Source organism: Delphinapterus leucas, chromosome 20 (genome assembly GCF_059928025.1).
Source record: "Delphinapterus leucas isolate spDelLeu-1000000601 "Yukka" chromosome 20, BTC_Dleu_Yukka2, whole genome shotgun sequence".
NCBI classification, from domain to species: Eukaryota; Metazoa; Chordata; class Mammalia; order Artiodactyla; family Monodontidae; genus Delphinapterus; species Delphinapterus leucas.
The window spans coordinates 54,746,626-54,763,163 of NC_143148.1; the positions used below are offsets into that span (position 1 = coordinate 54,746,626).

The window sequence follows — 16,538 nt, forward strand, 5'->3', positions numbered from 1 at the left end:
TCTCTTGTTGCGGAGCACAGGCTCCAGACATGCAGGCTCAGTAGTTGTGGCTCACGGGCCTAGTTGCTCCACGGCATGTGGGATCCTCCCAGACCAGGGCTCGAACCCATGTCCCCTGCATTGGCAGGCAGATTCTCAACCACTATGCCGCCAGGGAGGCCCCATTTTTATTTTTTAATTGACGTATAGTTGCTTTACAATGTTGTATTAGTTTCTGCTGTACAGCAAAGTGAATCAGCCACACGTATACATATATCCCCTCTTCCTTGGATTTCCTTCCTATTTGGGTTACCACAGAGCATTGAGTAGAGTTCCCTGTGCTATACAGTCTGTTCTTATTAGTTATCTGTTTCATACATAGTAGTGTATATATGTCAATCCCAATCTCCCAATCTATCCCACCCCCTCCTCTTTCCCCCCTTGGTATCCATATGTTTGTTCTCTACATCTTTGTCTCTATTTTTGCTTTGCAAATAAGTTAATCTATACCATTTTTCTAGATTCCACATATATGCATTAATATACAGTATTTGTTATTCTCTTTCTGACTTACTTCACTGTGTGTATGACAGTCTCTAGGTCCATCCACGTCTCTACAAATGACCCAATTTCGTTCCTTTTTCTGGCTGAGTAATATTCCATTGTATATATGTACCATATCTTCTTTATCCATTCCTCTGTTGATGGACATTTAGGTTGCTTCCATGCCCTGGCTATGGTAAATAGTGAGGCAGTGAACATTGTGGTGCATGTATATTTTTGAATTACGGTTTTCTTCAGGTATATGCCCAGGAGTGGGATTGTTGGGTCATGTGGTAGTTCTACTTTTAGTTGTTTCTTTTTTGCGGTACACGGGCCTCTCACTGTTGTGGCCTCTCCCGTTGCGGAGCACAGGCTCCGGATGCTCAGGCTCAGCGGCCATGGCTTACGGGCCCAGCCGCTCCGCGGCATGTGGGATCTTCCCGGACCGGGGCACGAACCCGCGTCCCCTGCATCGGCAGGCGGACTCTCAACCACTGTGCCACCAGGGAAGCCCTACTTTTAGTTTTTTAAGGAACCTCCGTACTGTTCTCCATAGTGGCTGTATCAATTTACATTCCCACCAACAATGCAAGAGGGTTCCCTTTTCTCCACACCCTCTCCAGCATTTATTGTTTGTAGATGTTTTGATTATGGCCATTCTGACCAATGTGAGGTGATACCTCATGGTAGTTTTGATTTGCATTTCTCTAATAATTAGTGATGTTGAGCATCTTTTCCTGGGTTTGTTGGCCATCTGTATGTCTACTTTGGAGAAATGTCTATTTAGGTCGTCTGCCCATTTTTTTTATTGGGTTGTTTGTTTTTTTGTTAGCGTGCTGCATGAACTGCTCAATACATTTTGTTACTATTCCTGCCATTCTCATTCCCATCTTCATCCTTATGATTTAATGGTTCTCTATGGTACGTTTATTACACATGGCAGTATCATTTCTTTTTCTAAAGTGCCCTCAGAGAGAACAGTGGTCCAATGTTTTCCCCATTCTACAGACGTAAAATGACTCAGAGAGGTGATGTGATTTTCCAGGGGTGCACAGCTGACTTGTGGGAGGGCTGGACTTAGAACTCAGAATGATGTGGCTCCAAACTTGGAGTTCTTTCCACTTACAGTGACACTCATATGCCAAGCACTGGGCTAAGACTTAACATGCATTCTTTTTAAATTATTACAATAATCCTATGAGTTTAGGTATCGTTGTTATCCCATTTTACAAATAAAGGAGCAGAGACTCAGAGTGACTTAGTAAACTGTCCAAGATCACATAGCTAATAAGTGGTGGAGTGAATAGTTACATATGATCCTAATCCCCAGTACCTGGAAATGTTTAATTTACATGGCAAAAGGGACTTGGCAGATATAATTAAGGATCTTTACCTGAGGAGGTTATCCTGGTTATTTGGATGGGCCCTGAGTGTAATCACTAGTGTATTTATAAGAAGGAGATCTGACTGCAGGAGAGAGAAAAGATGATCTGATGGCAATGGAAGCAGATAGAAATTTGAAGCTGTTATGCTGCTGTCTTTGAAGATAGAGCAAGAGGCTATGAACCGAGGAATGCAGGGAATGCAGCCCTACAAGCTGAGAACTGCAAGGCAGTTTCTTTCAGACCCTCCAGAAGGATTGCAGCCGTGCCAACACCTTGGTTTTAGCCCAGTGAAACCCATTTTGGATTTCTGATGTCCATAACTTTTAGAAAATAACTGCGTATTCTTTTAAGCCACTAAGGTTGTGGTAATTTGTTACAGCAGCAATAGAAAACTAATACATTATTTACCTTTCTGACTCCAGATCTGTTGTTAACTTCTAGACCTCTGTTGAATGTTGGTCTTATTCTCAGTAAACTCATGGGCCTGATGTGTCCGATGGCTACTCCACATTGACAACTAGCATGCAGATTGCACACAGGGGCCCTCCCAGGCTGCTCCTTCAGTGGCACCACAAGCAAGTATAAGGTGTGAGTGTTTCTTGCTACTGGTGGCAGAGCCCGGTGGGGTCTGGGTCCTGCACTCACCATCAATGGGACAGGTCTGGCTGTTGGTCCCAAATTCCTTTCCTTCTTCCCCAGGAAGCCACAGCCCTCACCAGCAGCCTTAGCTTTAAGCCAGGCCGGTACTGTAACTAGACAAGGTACTAAAGAAGCTCAAGTTTAGAACTTAGAACTGGGAGAAACTCAATGTTGGTTTTTAGCTCCTACCTTGTTTCTTGGGAAGGCAGCATGATACAGTAGATGGAGATTGAACTTCAGAGTTAGACCCTGAATCAAATCAGGGTCTTTGATTGTCAACAGTATTGCTGTTGACTGCCTGATGACCTGGGGGAAGTCATTTAATCCCTCTGTGCCTCAGCCTCTTCACCTGCAAGAGGAGGATAACCAACTTACCTTTTGAGTTTATAAGAATCGTTAAGTGAGAGGAGTGCTTGGCACATGATTGATTGGGGAAGGGTGGTCCCTTTCTCTTCTGTTTACTTTGTCCCCAGTTATGGAACCTAGGGATTTGTCCTCAACCTTCTGGGCTGCAGTCCTGGCTCTGTCCTTAATTGGGTTTTTCCTAGGAAGGGATCCTGCCTTGCTTGGTCTGGAATGCAAACTCAGACCATGAGCGGGCCCCTTGCTTGCTGACATCAGCAACGTGTGGTGCTGCTTTCTCTACCTTTTGTGGCTGTTGGTCTCCCTTCTGCCATCTCTTCTGCCCATCTGCTCAGAACCCCTCCTATGTACTGATGGGAATTTTTCAGCAACCAGAAACAAAAGCCCTAACTCAGCTTGTTTAAATGGAAGAGAGGATTTCTTATGTCCCATAATTAGAAGTCCTAAAGTGGGTGAAAAGCCCAGGTTTTGTCTATTATTTTACTCTGACAGTCTTTTCATAATGGCTTGTCTTTCAGCCTTGCTTTTTCCTTGGTAGCAAGGTGGTCCGAGTACCACATCCAAATATGAGTGTCCAGCAGAAGACAGGCCCTTCCTCCCTCCCTCCCTTCCTTCCTTCCTCCTTGCTTCCTTCTTTCCCCTCCCTCCCTCCCTCTCTTCCTTCTTAGGGAAAAGAAAACCTTTCCTAGATACTCCCCCAGCCCTGCCGTCAAGACTCATTGGCCAGTGCTCTGTCACAGTCTAACCAATCACTGGCAGATGAAATGGAGCAGTGTAGTTGGCTTAAACCATGCATAATTTACCTCCTGGGAGGAGAATGGGGTCCACCTCCTTTGAGGCACATGGCTGTGTAAGGAGGGAGTAGCTACCTGAGCAAAACTGGAACTTTTTCAGGAAGGGTGAGTGGTTGTTGGGTAGGCAGCCAACAGTGTCTGCCTCATGCAACTCTTGGCATGTGCTTGGGTTTCCTGCTATGCATTGGAAGTTCTGCCTAATCTCAAGTTCAGAAACAGAGAGCATAGTGCTCACCGAGCATGCTAACTTGAATTGGCCGGCATCTTACCTGGAATAAGATATTGAGGATTCTGGCCACATCTGGACTCAGCAGCAATGACAACCATGATTGATTAACAATGTCTGCCAGGGATGTGTGTATGTTGGGGTGGGGACTTAGTAGGAAAATTTTCTTCCTTTAAAAAAAATTTTTTTTAAAGCTCTAAGCTTTGTCTTCCTAAACTGTTTCACTTCCCAAGGACTGCCTGTGATCCTAGTTTTTAGAATGCATGTTTACATATTTCACAGGCAAATGCGTTGTTGCAGAAAGTCAATTGATCATTTATGAATGGGCTCCTCGTCTCTCTGACTTCTGTCAGCCTCCCTCATCGCCTCTGAGAAAGGGCCACAAGTCTCTGGCTTCCTCTTGGTTGAGTTCAGGCATTATTCACTAGCAAACCGAAAACTCAGGGAAGCTGCCTTCCACCATTCATGCCATCAATACGAGTCTGGTGGTCCAGAGGTGAAGATGTGACTGGCACGCCTGTTAGTTTTCATTCAACTTCAAAAGAGGCATCTGAAGCCCATCTTTCCTGCCCAGAGTCTTCTTTCCCAGTAAAATAAAATTTCCATGCACTTGTAATTCTGCAGTTCTGAGTCTGCCGAGGGAGCAGTATTTTAATTTTAAAATCTTAGCCAGTTATCAAGAGGGTGGATTTCTTCTGGGTATCAGCAGCATCATCATAAAAACCTTTTCTTCCCTCCTCCCTGCTTATCTTTGGAGACTAGCTGAGCCCAGCTGCTTCGTAGATGTGATCTCCCTAGGCATGCTAATAATGGGGATTTTTTTTTTTCCAGAGCAAGTTTTCACTATTTTGGGTTTTGTCCGTTTGTCACGTGTCCAACTAATTTCTCTTTGTTTTTAAAACAAAGGGTGGTTCTAGGAAAATGGAATTGCAGCAATACATTTATGTTGTTTCTGAATTCTTCCGTCCTCCTCCCTTTCTCTCCTTACAGTAAATGAAAAGTGGTTTTTTTTCAGATTATGTTTGAGAACTCTCTGGCCACAGTCAGATAATTTTGCATTTCTAGACTCAGTGAACCACATGACAAAAGTTAATTAAACTGGCTAGGATAGGAGTATCTGCTGGTAGATCAGGAAAACTGTCACATTTCTCAGAATAATCACAACCAACTGAGACACCTCAATGCTCCTTGGTGTTGTTTAATAAACATACCATTTTGTACTTAGAGATACCCATAAGCCACTGTTGTCTTAAATTGACATTAAAGGCATTAAATTATTCTATATACTCAGCAACTCATTGCTGTTTCTCTCTCCCCTCAAACCTCAGTCTGAAAAATACCCAGCGTACCCTAGTCCTTGTATTTATGGTGGTATTGTCTCACTAATATGTGGTATTGTCTCACTATCTAAAGAGAGTGGTTATGCCATACTAACCACTGTGCTTTGGAATGGGTCCAGGCATTGTTATTTTAAAGCTCTCCAGATGATTCTACCGTGCAGCCAGACTGGGAAGCCCTAATATAAGAGTCTCTGCTGTACAGCAATCGGGATATGCTGTGTTCTGCTGCAGTAACAGTTGCTTAAGTCTTGCTGACTGACTGCAACAAAGGATGATCTCTAGCTCTTGTTACTTGTCCATAGTGGGTTGGCTGGTTGCTCTGCTCCACCTTTCCTGCCTCTAACACCCATGCTGATGGGGCTTACTGTCTGGAGCATCGTCTGTGACCACGGCGTGGAAAACAAACAGATCACCTACAGGCTCCCAAAGCTTTCTTCTGGAAGTGACACACTTCACTTCCATCCATATTATTAGCCCAAGCTGATGCCACAGCTGTGGTGAGTAGGAATATGGAGACCCTCAGCTGACACACAGCTTGGCTCAGGCATATGTCTGAAAGATCCCACTCTGGAAAACCAGGTCAAGGCCAGATGGCAAGACATTACCACGCTGCCCTCCAGCCCAACACCCAATCTAGGGAGTATTAGTGTCTTCTGTTGTGACACAAGGCTCAGGTGATGGTCCTTTAGGACAGTGCAGTTATGATGGTGACACTTCATCACTAGGTAAGGAAGTGTTTACTTGAGCCAAGGCATCAGGGAACTAAGAATCCTTACTGAGAGCCTGGCATGGAGCTGAAAGATACGTTCATTTTCATTTGCAAAATACAGAGCAGTGGCCATGGAAAAAGTTGGAAGATGGCAGAGATGCAGAAAGGATGTGTGTTGGTAAAATCTTTGATTTTAGAAATCTGGAGATGTCTTTAATATTCCTTGATTCCCCTAATGAAGTCCAGAAGCTGAATGGGTAAAAAACTGGCCAAATTTTACATTCTCTCCTGAGTGGGCACATGTGATAATCTGAATCTTGTAAGAATAAGAGATTAGTTACCCTTTCTGGACCCAGAACCCAGAAAAGAATGCAGCCGAGTTGCATAGGAACTCAGTGGCAGCATTGGCAGAGGACCTGGGCAGTCCATGCCAAAGCTGTCTGCAGGAGAAATACATGAAGGGGTGAAGAGATACTTTCCCATCTTTGAGGACAGTGGGAAAGGCTGTTTTAAGTGTTTTTATTATATTCCACAGATGCTTAAGGGAAAATGGGCTCAACTTGTAGCAGAAGGAATGCTGGTTGACAGAATCATGTCTTAGTTAAGCAGTTGACCCTGAATCCAGGTACCTGAGCTTCAATCCTGGCTTTGCCATGACTAGTAGGATAAATAACCCTGAGCAAATCACTTAACCTCCCTGTGCCTATTTGTAAAATTGGGATAATGATAGCACCTGCTGCATTTTTTGTGAAAGTTAAATGAACTAACACATGTAACATACTTAGGAAATTATTTGGCACATAGCTACTCTACCATTTATTAAATACTCATTCACTGTTATTAATATTATTATTGTTATTATTCTAATAACTTTTCTAATGTTAGCATGATTAAAGGGTATAGTGAGAGAATGGAGGGATTTCACAATCTTTGTCTGTCGTAGACTTTAAGAATTAGACCAGGGGGCTTCCCTGGTGGCGCAGTGGTTGGAAGTCCGCCTGCTGATGCAGGAGACGCGGGTTTGTGCCCCGGTCCGGGAGGATCCCGCGTGCCGCGGAGCGGCAGGGCCCGTGAGACATGGCCGCTGAGCCTGCGCGTCTGGAGCCTATGCTCCGCACCGGGAGAGGCCACAACAGTGAGAGGCTCGCGTACTGCTAAAAAAAAAAAAAAAAAAGGAATTAGACCAACACTTATCTTGGTTAATTACATTATTCATCTTCTTTGGATAGAGGTTCAGAGGTTCTTAGTCTAGTTGAACTTTAGAAGTTTTTTCCCCCCATCAATCACTTAAAAGAACTAAACCCAAAGGCAGCAATGAAACTGCCTGATGGTTAGGAAAAAAATCTCAGACAAGCTTTTCTTGCATTCTACATCAACCCCAGGTGACTTCCCTGATGTGTATGCCAATGATTGAGGTACAGAGGTTAAGCCAAATAGATATGAGATCTGAAATTGAACCCTTGGAGCAAGCTTTCTGTGCCTCTGCCTCTTTGACAGCCCTCCAGGGTAGATGTGTGTCCAGGAAGCAGCAGCTGCTCCACTGTGTGTTTATGTTCAGAACCTGGTGCTAGACGGTATTTGTAAGTAAGAGAGGAAGCGCTCAGGGTCACACTGTGGAGGAGATGTGCGTGATCAGGTGGTTAGCCTGGAGGGGTGCCTGTAATTTCTTGGAGCTACTGTGTTCAGTTCAGGGATACATTAGTAACTGTCCTTCCCCCAAGAGCATGCAGCTCCTCACATGTATCCAGCACACTCCATGTGCTAAGGGGTCCCAGTGTTAGCAAGGGTCTGAGCCAATTGCCTGGCAGTGGAGATGTAATATATTTTGGCCCAGACAAGTAGAGAAGCCTCAGCATATGAGAAATAATTATCTCATGTAAAGTAAATCCATTCTAATACTTGAACAAGACTCTGAGAATCTTCATGACGTGGAAACTTTTTGCAAAAAGCAAGTCTAAGGTTGCTGATTGAGAATGCCAATGTGGAGGCACCTGGTCCCAGACTAGGCCTGTCCATCACTGTTAGCTCTGATTAGGACTGTGCTGCTGAAAGATGAGGTGAGCAGGTACAGATCATGTAGAATTCAAGGCCTGTGACTCAGGGACAGTGAGCATCATAATTGCCTGCAATTGCCAAGCACTTGCTCCCTACCAGGCATATATTTCACATGTATCAATTCATTGGATGCTCACCTTAGGCAGACACTGTTAATGTCCTCATTTTCCAGATAAGACAAGGAGGCACTTGTCCTTATTTTCCAGATAAGACAAGAAAGGCTAGGCCACTTGCCCTTCTTAAACCAGAAAGTGGCAGAAGATACATTCAAGAAATCTGAATTGAACATACAGAATTGAACCACTGGCAGAGGATACATTCAAGAAGTCTGAATTAACATACAGAATTGAACCATCTGAATTGAACCACTATGCAACCTAAGTGATGATGTGGATGAATACGGACCGACACTGGAATGAGTAATAAGGGACACACAGGCAGTTGCAGTCAAGGCCTTGGTTCCTAGGAGCAGAAACCCCAACTAGGAAAGGGGAGGGAGATAGATTATAAGGAGATAAGTGAATGTCATGAAGGTCTAAGACAGGAAATACAGCTGAGCCATGGGGCAACTGGAATGGTCTTTTTCTTTTGGCCCATCTCAGTTCATAGATTGGAACCCATGGAACTAATTTCTGCTTCCCTCACTTTGCCTGCTCTGTGCAGGCCAGCTTTCTCAACTTCTTCATGTCTGTCTGTGGCTTTCGGTAGAACTCACTGCAGCCCAGATTCTACACCTTTTATCCCCAGAGTCTCTCCAGTCTGACAGCTGGCTGTTTCTTAAATTAAGAGGGAGAACCTGATTGGATCAACCCAGCCAATAGATTGGCTTCCCTAGTCAGGTGAGCATCGTGGCAGTTAGAGGTGTTGAGGGGAAGGTCTGAGAACAGAAGTTCCTAAACTTTTTTTTTTCTTTTAAATTTAGTGACCCTTTAACCAGTGTGGTGAATCCTGTGCAACCCTTCTCAGAATAATGCTTTTAAATGCATAAAATACATGTTGGGTTACAAAAGCCACCAATTCTATTAAATTATAATTATCAGAATACTGAGTAAAATGAAATTTGCCATGTGCTTTTTAAAAAACACATTGATGAGATATAGCAGCAAGTCTCATTACAACTCTAATTTTGAAGAACTGGTGAAATGTAAAAGGTATTTTGAAACAGCTGCAAAACCCGTGTGATATAAAAATATCTTTAACTTGTATTGGTGACAACATCACAGACCCTGCTAATACAACTATGGTCTGCTACTTACGTTCATTATTGAAGGAAATGCTAAATTTCAATAAGAAGATACTGAAAACAAACATGCGAAACTTTTTTCCTATTAAGTGAATAGACCCCTGAATTCTATCCAGACTCCCTTACTTACTCTGTTGAGGTATTTCACAGAGTATTGGGCTACCTGTATCAGAATAAATGAGGGGTGACAGGAGGGGAGGGGGGGCATCAGTGAAGATTCCTTTGTGAAAATGCAGATTTTTAAAAACCAGAACAACAAACCCATTCTTGTTGCTCACCTGAAGTGTATCTTACATGTACTAATTTTTGAGAGCCACTGATGGAGAGTAAATAATTTAAAACCTTTTAGCATCATTCTCTTTAACCATAAAATGGGGTTGGAGTATGAGCCAACTGAGTCATATAAAAGTAAAATATATTTCGAATGCAAACATAGCTTTTGAAATGTTTAGAAGTAATCTTGTGATGCTGAATGTGGGCAATTTCAAATGCTTTCTTCAAAGATGCCATTTGGTTCATATAAGAGGAGAGATTCAGAGTATCTCTGCAATGGGTGGAGGCTAGCTGAATTATGTCATGCTGAAGAGTAAGTGTTTTTCTGAAAGAATCCCAATGGCTGCTGCCCACTGGAGTGAGAACTTTGCTCGTTTTCTTGTGTGACTGGAAGCCAAAGCAAAGGGTGATGTGTTATACAGGGTAAAAGGGGTGCCGGAGGACACAGTTCCAGTCCCAGCACATCAGGAAAGAAGAGGCTGAGTGTTATCACTAACCTGTGGGATGCAGGGCCTTGTAGCTTGTGACTGGAGGCAGAGTGCAGGTTAAGAGTAACCAGCCTCTGGGTAGACAGAATGAGCTCAGAACTATTGGGCTGAAGACACCAGAAGTCTGCAGAGGTAATTAATAACAAGAAGCAGAGAGAGAGGAGGAGCAGAAAGCAGGAGTCAAGAGCAGGGGTGGCTGATGCATCCAGAACAGGGGGAGAACCCTAAGCTTCTTGTAAAAGGAGAATGTTTTCCTTACTCCTGTGGCTTTGGGTCTGGGAATACTGTGGAATTTCCTGCTTGGGGCTCAGGCTACTTCAGTGATATCTAGGATATAGGACCTCTCTTCTGGCCATAGGAGATTTCACACCTGACAAGAAGGGGGGCATCTTGGGAGAAGTAAAGGTTTAGTAGGTAGGCAAATTACCTACTGTCAGTTTTTTCTCTTTGTGCTATAGCAACATAGCATAGTGGGTGACAGCATGGGCTCCAGGGCCAGCATTGGAATTCCAGTTTTGCCACATAACAGGTGAGTCATCTTAAATAGGTACTAATCTTTCCATGTCTCCATTTGCCTATTTGTAAAATGGACATCATCATAGTAATAATAGTCCCTCCTCATGGGACTGTTATGAAGTTTGAGCCAATTAACACATGTAAAGTGCTCAGGATTGGTGCTTGGTATACAGTAAGCTATATATATATATATATATATATATATATATATTTGTATACTTTACTTGGATAAATAGAGAAATGTTGGCATTTTTTCAACAACTTTGTTAATTTGTTTGATGAACTATTCATTTGGTTATACACTCAGCCGTATTCTGGAGTTAGATGGACCCAGGTTTTGAGGTCCCCACTCTGCCGTATTCTATTAACTGTGTTTGATCCTGGCTTTACTGCTTAGGCAGGTGAATTGAACTTTCTGAGCTCTTTCATGGGAAAGTTGGAAAGGACACGTGTAAGGTCCTCTGACCCAATAATGGCCCTGCTGACCTAAAGGAGACTGGAGTCCTCCCAAGGAATTATATCTTGGTTACAAATACACCTTTTAATTTACTCCTTTAAATGTGAATCAAACCAGTTCTCCGTGGAATGATATAGAGTTTGGGTTCGCTTCCAGGTGATTTTTAATCTGTTTATGTCTGGAAAACTTTATTTGGAGAAAAAAACACAGAGGAACTGAGAAATGGAGAGAGTATGAGTGAGTAGAAGAGTAAAATAATAAAGGGATATTCAGTTTGTATTTTAAAGAAGGATTTCTAAAACTCAAGTCTCATGATGATCGTAGTAATGATAACAGCTTCTGTTGTTCGAGCACTTACTCTGTGCCAGGCCTTGTGCCAGGAGTTTTACATATAGTATGTAATTTAATACCAGGGAGTTAGGTGTTTTTATTTTAAATATGAGGAAATTCAGAAGCTAAACCAGATTAAGTGGTTTGCCCAAAGCTGGCACATAGCTGGCAAGTAGCAAAAGTGAAATTTGAACTCAAGCAGTTAAGCACCAGAACATTTGCTCCTAAACTCTATAGTCCTGCATCTTGCTAGTCTAACATTCCATATTCTGTCAAGAATCTCATCCAGTTTGCTCTGCTACCTCTCCAGGTACAGAGAGCTTATTATCTTTCAATGAAGTTCATTCCATTGTGAACATAGTTTCCTATGGTAGAAAATTCTTTGCTCTTAGCATTGGCTTTGCCTTCAAGAATAAATGAAACTGACCCAACAATCAGAGGTATAATATCCAAGGAAACAGAAATCTTAGGTTTTCAAAAAAAATTTATACATGAATTTCACAGTATGTTCATAATAGCTAAAAAGTGGAAACAACCAAAATGCCTATCAATTAAAATGGTTAAAAATATGATCTATCTACACAATGGCATATTACTCAGCTATAGAAAGGAATGAAGTATTGATACAAGCTATAGAATGGATAGATATAAAACACATCATGTTGAATGAAAGAAGCCAGTCACGAAACACGACATAGTTGTACATTTCCATTTGTATGAAATACCCAGAATGGGCAAATCTATGGAGACAGAAGGTAGATTAGTGGTTTCCAGGGGCTGTGATGAAAGAGGAATAGGGAGTGACTGCTAGCAGGTATGGGGTTTCGGGGTGGTTAAATGTTCTGGAATTAGATAGTGGTGATAACTGTACAACTTTTTGAATGTAACAACACCCACTCTATTGTATACTTTCATATGTTGAATTTTATGGCACATGAATTATATCTCAACACAAATAGTTTAGGTAAGAAAATAACCCCCAATTCCTGATTTTAAAAAAATGATTAAACCAAACAAATCTATAGATATTTGAAGCCTATTGGTTTATCTTTATTGAAGATTTCCTTCTCCAAGAAAAACAGCTCTGATTCCTTTAACCATCTGTCTTATGGTGTGATTTTGAGTCTCGGTCTGAACTGATTTCTTCTTCCTCAAATGCCCCAGACTGACAGCGCTATTCTTATGCTGTCCCTCCTCAAACCAAAATACTGCTTAAAGTGTAGACTCATGGGGTTAGAGTAGAATAAAACCTACCTCTGCTTCTTTGAAGTCATTATATGATTACCCTACACTGTTGGTATTCATGGGTTGAACACTACCAATTTTGATTGATTGCCATCTGTCATACATTATTTTTGTTTCTGAGAAACATAGAAAAGGAGATTTTATTGCCCTTTTGGAAAAGGTAATTTGAATGGTTAATTAAAAATGAAAAAAAATCAAAAGGAACAAAGTGTTATACTTTTAGTTGATTGCAAAAAAAAAAAAGCTACAATTCTCAACACTTCCATGACACAGCCTATTGCTGTGACTTTGCAGCTCCTTTTATCAAGAGGCAAAGTTTATATTCCCATGTCTTGAATCTGGGCTGGACTTGTGTCTTGTTTGGCTTATAAAATGTGGCAGATGTGACAATTTGCTAGTTTCAAGGATAGGCCTCAAGAAACCTTCATGGTCTGGCTGGTTTTGCTGCCAAGCTGCCATAGGAACACACTTGAGCTTGCCTGCTGGAGGATGAGATACAGGTCACTTAGTTGCCCACATTGTACTGGCCGATAGTCATCCAACACTCAGAAGTGAATCTTCCAACCTGACCAGTACTTGGCTACAGATGTATTGAGACCCCACCGGAGACCAGAAAAACCATGTAGGTGAACTCAGACCAAATTGCCAACCACAGACACGTGAGCTAAATGATTGTTGTTTCAATCCACTAACTTTTGGGAAAGTTTATTATGCAACAAAACCTAAATGAGGTATTCCACCTCTAACTAGCGTATAGGAATATGTGAAAGACCCTCACCCCCAACAACACAACCACAAGTCACTAGGCAAACAATAATCACAAAATCATTCTTTTCTTTAAAGCCATCAAAGAGCTATGGACACAAAGAAATCTATAAGGACTTAACTACAGAGGGAGATGCCATTCCTAGACACTGCTGAACATGCAATAAAAAAATAGAAGACTTGCAAAGAAACAGAAAAATGGTCACTTGCCCACAGGCAACTCAGATGTTATAATTTTCAGATAAGAATTTTAGAATAACAATATAGTGCAAATGTTTAAAAATCTATAGGAAATGAGTCATTTAATGAGTAAAGAAATGGGGAATTTCAGAAGGGATTTGGCACCTATAAAAAATAACAAGATGGAAATCCTAGAATTGGAAAATGCCATATTAGTAACTAAAAACTTCATGTAAACTCAAACAACCAGAGAAGTACCAAATTAAAAAAAAAACAAAAAGAACACAAAAACGGGGTGGGGTGGGACGAATTGGGAGATTGGGATTGACATATACACACTACTATGTATAAAATATATAACTAATGAGAACCTACTGTATAGCACAGGGAACTCTACTCGGTGCTCTGTGATGACCTAAATGGGAAGGAAATCCAAAAAAGAGGGGATATATGTATACATATGACTGATTCACTTTGCTGTACAGCAGAAACTGACACAGCAGTGTAAGGCAACTATACTCCAAAAAAAAAAAAAAAGATGTAGATCCTGGTCTCCCAGTTTGTCCCTCCCTGCCCCCCCCCGGTAGCCATGGGCTTGTTTTCTACGTCTGTGGCTCTATTACTGTTTTGTGGATAAGTTCACTTGTGCTCTTTTATTGGATACCACATATAGGCGATATCATATGATGTTTATCTTTCTCTGTCTGGCTTGCTTCGCTCGGTGTGACAGTCTTTAGGTCCATCCATGTTGCTACAGATGACATTGTTTCGTTCTTTTTTATGGCTGAGTGGTATTCCATTCTATGTATGTGCCACATCTTCTTTATCCTTAAATGACATATACATACTACTATATATAAAATAGATAACTAATAAGGACCTATAGCACAGGGAACACTACTCAATACTCTGTAATGGCCTATATGGGAAAAGGATCTAAAAAATAGAGTGGGTACATGTATATGTATATGTATAACTGATTCACTTTGCTGTACACCTGAAACTAATACAACATTGTAAATCAACTATACTCCAATAAAAATTAAAAAATAACAATGTAGCTTTCTAAATATTGATATGAACTTTGCCATGAGATATTCTTAACAAGAAAAGGAGGTGATTAAATATTTATTATTGCATAAATAATCATATTTATGTAAAATGCGGGGGGAGTGCATTGAAAAAATTTGTGGAAATATCCCATGGTGAGATTGCAGATGACATTCATCTTTAAAATGTTTTGATTTTTTTCTGAATGTTTTGCATTGAGTAATTAGTCTTTCTGTATTTGGATTTTTTCCCATTTTTTTAAAGACATAAAAATATCCTGGTCCAACAACAGCGACAAAAGACTGAAAATTTAAGAAGCTTAACAGAACTAATCAGAGAACCCCACATAGGATAAATTAAAAAACAAAACAACACACCCTTCTTAGACATAGTCACACTGGCAAAAATGAAAGTTAAAGGGAAAATATTAAAATCAGAGAGAGGAAAAACACATGTACATCATGGGAACAATGTAAAAATAGAGCTGATTTCTCATCAGAAACAATGGAGGCCAGAAGACAATGGAATGACATCTTTAAAGGGTTGAAATAAAGCCCCAAACTCTCAATATAGAATTCTATATCCTGAGTAAATATATTTTAAAAAATGAAGGCAAAACAAAGAAATTTTTAAATGAGGGAAAGCTGGACAAATTTGGTGCCAGCATACCTGCACTATAAGAAATGGTAAAGAAAGTTCTTCAAGCTAAAGGGAAATTTTGAAGGGGAGAAATCAGGTCTACAATAAAGACTGAAGAGCACTGAAAGAGTAAAAATGTAGGTGAACCTAAAATCTAATTTTTAGAAATTTTTTTATTGGAGTATAATTGCCTTACAATGTTGTATTAGTTTCTGCTGTACAACAAAGTGAATCAGCTATATGTATACATATGTCCCCTCCCTCTTGGACCTCCCTCCCAATCCCCCCCATCCTGCCCATCTAGGTCATCACAGAGCCCTGAGCTGAGCTCCTTGTGCTGTACCGCAGGATCCCACTAGCTATCTATTTTGCACATGGTAGTGTCAAATCTTGTCTCCCAATCCATCCCACCCTCCCCTTCCCCTCTGTGTCCACACGTCCATTCTCTACGTCTGCGTCTCTATTCCTGCCCTGGAAATAGGTTCATCTGTACTATTTTTCTAGATTCTTCATATATGCATTAATATATATTTGTTTTTCTCTTTCTGACTTACTTCACCCTGTATGACAGATTTTAGGTCCATCCATATCTCTACAAATGACCCAGTTTTATTTCTTTTTCTGGCTGAGTAATATTCCATGGTATATATGTACCACATCTTTATCCATTCATCTGTCGACGGACATTTAGGTTGCTTCCATGACCTGGCTATTGTAAATAGCGCTGCAATGAACATTGGGGTACATATATCTTTTTGAATTATATTTTTCTCAGGGTATATGCCCAGTAGGGGGATTGCTGGGTCATATGGTAGTTCTAGTTTTAGTTTTTTTAAGGAACCTCCAGACTGACTGTTCTCCACAGTGGCTGTATCAATTTACACTCCCACCAAAACTACTAGAGCTAATCAATGAATTAGTAAAGCTGCAGGATACAAAATTAATACACAGAAATCTCTTGCATTCCTATACACTAACAATGAAAGATCAGAAACAGAAATTAAGGAAATTAAAGAAACAGTCCCATTTACCAACAAAAAGAATAAAATACCTAGGAATAAACCTATGTAAGGAGGCAAAAGATCTGTGCACAGAAAACTATAAAACACTGATGAAAGAAATCAAAGATGACACAAACAGATGGAGAGATATACCATGTTCTCAGATTGGAAGAATCAATATTGTGAAAATGACTATACTACCCAAAGCAATCTACAGATTCAGTGCATTCCCTATCAAATAAAGACTGAAGAGCATGAGAAAGAGTAAATATGTAGGTGAACCTAAAACCTAATTTTTAGATATTATTTTTTATTCAT

General features: G+C 40.9%; 1 pseudogene; it reads right to left on the minus strand.

Moving 5' to 3' along the window:
- Positions 1 to 16,538, minus strand: part of LOC149744713 (uncharacterized) — a 35,074-nt pseudogene that overhangs the window by 1,354 nt on the left and 17,182 nt on the right.